Genomic DNA, 6,000 nt, shown 5'->3' with positions numbered 1-6,000 from the left:
AAAATAGCTGACCACAAATTGGAACGGCAGTTTTAAGCTAATGCTATTGGTTATATTTCTAAAAATACTGCAGAAATGAGACATGTTAAATAGTATTTTGTTAAGTTAAACATTTGAAACTCTAAAGCAATACAGAGATATACATTATTTTTCTTATATTTTTTATTAACTTTAGAGACATAAGGATTTTGTCAGTTCCACAGCAAAAACAACAAGTTACAGTAAAAGCGGCGACAAAATTGACAGTCTTTATGTAAGTTTGAGACACTTTTTCTTCTTCCAGAAGAAAAACATGGTGTCAGCACAGTTAAATAATTGCACTGTTTTGAGAAGTTCGCTGTAGTTTTCCATACACAAATACACGCAAGTTCTGTAAGAGAAGTGAATGCTAACAAATTGCCTTAGCTGCCTCATACTAATTCCTAGGCAACACTGATGTGCTTCAGTTTTACACTTCAGTAAGGATAAACAATGTGGCAAGACATTAAAAGCTATGCAAACATGGTTTCAGGATCTCATCTATGAGATCCTTTTGAAAACAACATTTTTTTTCTTACCTACTGCCCCTCACAAGAGTAAATTTCTCATTACATTTCTGCCAAGCAGAGAATTTCAGTCAAGTGAGAAGAAATAATGAGCAACATTACAGTGACCAGAGAAAAGAATATGAGAAATGCAAAGTGTTCCCTGCTACACACGCTGCATAAATACACACCTCCAGTGAGAAGAGACAAAAGGTAGCAAGGTTATTACTCTGTACACACCTACCCTGACCCCACAGCCAAAATGTGAAGACTCCTTTGTATACACAGCTGCCTGTTGCTTGTGAGCCACTCTGGCATGGTGATTCTAAGTAACATCATGCTCTTAATTGCTTGTTAAATGAAAAAGATGGACCAAAGACAACGAGAATCCTTTAGACTCCTGACAATGTGAGTGTTCGAGTGGTCTGTCTCCTTCTCTGGAGGTGGTGGGATCCTGTGAGCCATCCTTACCTTTGCAGGGCCTGTAAGTCAGCCCCAAACACCTCAGAGCCATGGAGTGCAAGCAGGGTATCACCTCTCATGCTACTTTCTCTAGCAGGTTAAACTTCTGCACTTATTTTTGTGCTTGAAAGAAGTCTACCGATCACTTGGTCTTCCCCGTGCCATAGAAAAGGAGTATCTCACCTGCCTTCAGAGATACGCTCCCAGTGCGCCAGTCTGAAACACTTTTATGACTGATCCATTTAGGCTCCAAAGCTTTGGATATATGCTGAATCAGACATAAATTTGACATTGTTGAAGCTATTTAAGTTATCCATACAGTATAAGCAAGCAGTGTGTATGCTTACACTTTCATTGCAAAATTCCTTGATTCTTACTGTCATTACTAAATATGAATATTTGGCCTAGGTTTACTAAAATAGCCCTTGGGTCTGGAGAGACTTTCACATTTGTCTGAGTTTGATCCTCAAGCTGAAATGGGTTATCTCAGGTAGTTTTGACTAAAGAATGACCCGAGAAACCAGTCAGATCACAACTTTGAGTTTTGAGCAGTTCAGAGGACGTATAAGACAAAGAGTCTGAAAGGCACATCAGACAGTACTAATTGGACTCAGATTGGCAAAGTCAGGTCAAATTCAACTGCTGCTGTAAGATTCTGTTTTCAAAACTCATGTGTGGTGAAAAAGGACATTAAAATGGAGTTGAATAGTCAATAAAAACACAAAACATGATCTTTTTTTCACTTAGTACATGTTGTTGTGGGTTTTTTTTCATATTTCTTGCAGCCAGTTTGACAGTGTACCAGTGCAGAACTAACACTGTCAGAGCCAACTACGTGTGCTGCAGCACACAACAAAGTAAGGCACTACTGTGAGAAAGTTTGCCTCAAGGCTCTATTTCTAATAGGCATTAAGGCCATAAGACAGAAAAAAAATCTATGAAACAAGCACTAAAAAGAGGTATTCACATGACGAAAAAAAATAAATTGAGGCAACATTTTCGGTGCAAGCAAGGGAGAATACCTAATACACTGCAGTGGATCAAATTTCTGGTGATCCTTAGCTTTAGCTACAAGTCTTATTTAGCTCTGAAATATTTCTATGAATTCGTTTTTCAAAAGCCACCCTTCTTTCTTGTCCCCATTGCAGGGCAGAGATAAGAACTTCTTGATTCGCTCTTGCCTCCCTTCCCTTCTCACCCTACCCCTCAAGTCCATAAGGGAGCAAGCTTCATCACTTTGGCTGCTTGCAGAATGGCTAGTTTATGGTGGTGACATTATATTTTTCAGGATACAGGATGAAATCCCTGCCTGAAGGCACTGCCAGAACATGGAAACATGATGTTGGCAATCACTGTAGAGAGAAGGAAAGATGTGTGGATGTGCGCAAAGGGGAAGGGAGAAGAGGAAAGCTCCACAGGGCCTAGCTAATAGGGCTGTATATCATTAGTACAGATGTTTATTGCTTTCCTATTCTATTCTTTCTCTCACATGCACACAAACACACTGATTTAATGACTGCAGACAAACACAAGCATGGTCTTTCTTGTAGGACCCAACAGAAAGAAGAGGCTGATTATGAAGGTGGTATTGCTATACCTTTGGCTATAGCAAAGGGAATACTGAAAGCTGCTGGAAAAATAATTGCTTTTTTGCATCAAAGTTCCCTTATATTAAAAATGCCCTACTGTGTGAATTCCTCTGTGAAAAGAAAGCAAGAAGGACTAGAGTTAGCTCTGCTAAACTGTAAAGAACTGAGGCTTTCCAGAATTCAAGTGCTGAGGCGAATGGCAGAGTGAGAAGGATTACATTTAAAATAGAAAAAAAAGAAAAAAAAAAAAAAGGCAAAGAAACTGTTTTTCAGTCTAACACATTTCAATTACTGAAATTATTAAAGTTGCACCTTAATTTATTTAGGCTTCTTACGTTGACAAGAAGTTACTGGACACCAAAAGATTTGGAGTACATAGAGTTCCTCCTGCAATGACTTTGTGTTCATTGGTATGTAATATGAGAAGCTTTCCATGCTCCCTTATCACTGGGAAATCCACTGGAAAAGTATAATTTTTCAGATGTAACCCTCCACAGCAGAAGTGAGATCAGACTCTGTGTACACATTTTGAGGATGTAGTTAACAAGCAGAATTAATTGCATTAGTCTTGTAAAGGCCTCATCTTTCCCAGCTTTGAATTCCCACTTTAATGATGCTTTATGATGTGAAGTCTTCCGATCTTGAGTAGCACCGTAGTTAAAAAAAAGCAACAAAACAAAACAAAAAAAAGAAAAAACCCCAAACTCCTATTACCACTCTAGTCATCAGGGAATAACTAGATGCTCAAGACAGTTGGGCTGGGGAGAAAAAAATGGGGACGTGATGATAGAAATACATTATCTGTATGGGTGTCGCTTTGCTTTCCCCAATAGGTCCCTGTAATGAAGGAGATGTTGCGGATTCCGTGCTCGTACAAACTGGGCAACATAACACCTCCTTAACAAACGGAGCCAAATATCAAGGGTCAGTATAAGCTGTATGGGTTCTAGGCATAAGCCACATAAGGAGACTGCTCATTTGTGGCTGAGTCCCCAACCGGGACGTTTTTCCCTGCAGCAGCAGGCTGGGCAGAGCAGCTGGCTGACGTCGGGCTGGTGGTAACCCCCTTCTCACGAGCATCCCCTTGGCCCTTTCCCTCACCCTCCTTACAAGAAGACAGCAAAACCACCGTGCTCTGCAGAAACAACTGGCGAGGCAGGCCCGTAATGATTGCTCCCTGATTTCTGCCTAAGAGGATGATTTCTATCATCGTACAATAATTTAGTCTTTTCAAATTCCAGTTCTTGGAGGGTGAAGTGCTTCCAGCTCAGACCTTTCCTCTGTGGCCATTTTTGGAGCTTACCCATCTAAGGAGCCCTGTCAGGCTGGATAGATATTAGGCCACAATTCAGTGAAGTATTTATAAAATTCAGCATGTGTATGCCTCTATGCATTTAAGTGCTTCGCTAAATGAGGGTGCCTTTGCACAGCTCTTGCATTCAAGCGAAGCTGAGCCCCAGAGCTCCAGGCAAAGCCCCAGAGGAAAAAGCACTGGTGACAAAGCAGGACTCCCTGCTTTTTCTGGTGACATTGCAGGACTGCTGAACACCCTTTTTTTTTTTTTTTTTTTTTCCTAAGGAAATGCCTTTTCAGCCAGCTGACAATTCATTAGAGAATGGCTGCATGTGGCATTACCCTATCTCATACCATGAGGAGGTGGAAGAAAGTACAGGGCAGTCATTCTGCCCATCCCCAGTTGAAGGATGGAAGAAGATGGCTACAGAGAGCAGACTGCTGCTGCTGCCCCAGTATGGTGCCAGATCACCTGCAGGCCACCTGGGAAGGAGACACATGCAGATGGATGTCCCAGCAGGCTGCTGTCCTCATGTCTGCTTAGTGCTCTGCACTGCTTAGAAGGTCCCATCAGTCATCTGTAGGCTGAAGATCACAGAACAGTTGGGGTTGGAAGTGACCTCTGGAGATCATCTAGTCCAACCCACTTGCTAAGGCAAGTTCACCTACAGCAGATCACACAGGAATGTGTCCAGGTAGGTTTTGAATGTCTCCAGAGAAGGAGACTCCACAACCTCTCTGGGCAGCCTGTTCCAGTGTTCTGTCACCCTCAAAGTAAAGAAGTTTCTCCTCATGTTTAGATGGAACCTTCTATGCTTTTGCTCATTAGCTGCCAGGTTGCTTCTGTATAGGGGTGTTTCTGGCTTGGGTTACAGTCAAGACAAAACCCAATTTTCTGCACATTGTGGTTTAAGATCAAGAATAGCCAGAGCACAGAAGAACATAGGATGGACCTGCATGCAGTGATAGAGAAATGCTGGCAAGGAGCAAGGAGAAGAGGCCAATTGCAGCTTGGGCAAAAGCAAAAAGCATGGCAGGCCTGCAGGGCTACCAGTTTTTGCAGAGCCAGCAAGGAGAAGAGTGTGTTTCACAGTTGTGAAAAACCACAAGTCTCTTCTGTCTGGGTATATCAGTGCACCTCCTGCTGCAGCTCTGAGATTGCTTTCAGAGAGATATCCCAAGTTCTCACAGTATTAAGGTTCATTTTGCTGTTTTGTTGGTTTTTTTTTGCTTTTTATGTTTTATTAGAGCAGTTAAGAGCTTCACCTGAGCTCAAACCTAATTGGAAATGGAGTAAAAAACCCAGCAATTTCAAACTGCAGTTTATTCTGTATCTGCAAGCAAAGTGTTCCAAGGAAAATGAAGATGTGCGGAAAGCTCATCTCACTATTGACAGTGGAAGCCTCTGAGGCATTTCAGGTGCTTTATAGCTTTCAGTTAACTCAAGCAGGGAAAGTTAACAATAAAACTGTAGCACAGAAATGTTAAAAGTGCCAAACTCCATGCACAAATGAGCAGGAGAGAAATTAACACAGCAGGGCATATGAGGAGCTCACATAAGCTTGCTGTTCCTGCTGCCATGCTTGTTCCAACCAGGTGAAGAAGAGACACAAAAATGGCTTGAAACTGAACTGGACAGGTGAAATTTATCTATAATCTAATTGCTTAAATCAGTAATCTTTGCGAAGATGTCCAACAGGCACAGACCATGGTGTTAAAAGCACTTCAAGATACCAAAGGCCTTACAATGACAGCATGGGATGCCATGAGGTAGCAGTGAGAGCAAAGCCGGGACTCCTCAGGTTTGGGCTGTGGCTGCACTCCTGGCAGCAGCGTGGTGCAGGGTGGAGCACAACTTTGCAGTGAGTGGGGAGCGAGATGCCAGCACAGACCACTGCTCCTTTGGTCATGGGGACAGCGGTGAAGTGGCAACATGTCTTTCAGCTCAAGCTGTGTCATTTCTCAGAAAAAGCAGTGAAGGTGGTGGTTTGGTGAATATGCAGCTTACTGGGGCACCGAGGAAAGGGAGGTCTTTGGTCTCTATAGGCATCTCTCTCTCTCTGTTGACTTGATAGGGCACTTGCATCATTCAGAGGTGCTTCACTAAGCTCGTAAAATAAAGCTGTGAATGA

This window comes from Columba livia, chromosome 1 (genome assembly GCF_036013475.1).
Source record: "Columba livia isolate bColLiv1 breed racing homer chromosome 1, bColLiv1.pat.W.v2, whole genome shotgun sequence".
Taxonomy (NCBI): domain Eukaryota; kingdom Metazoa; phylum Chordata; class Aves; order Columbiformes; family Columbidae; genus Columba; species Columba livia.
The sequence above is the reverse complement of the archived record's forward strand: the minus strand, read 5'-3'. Positions refer to the sequence as shown.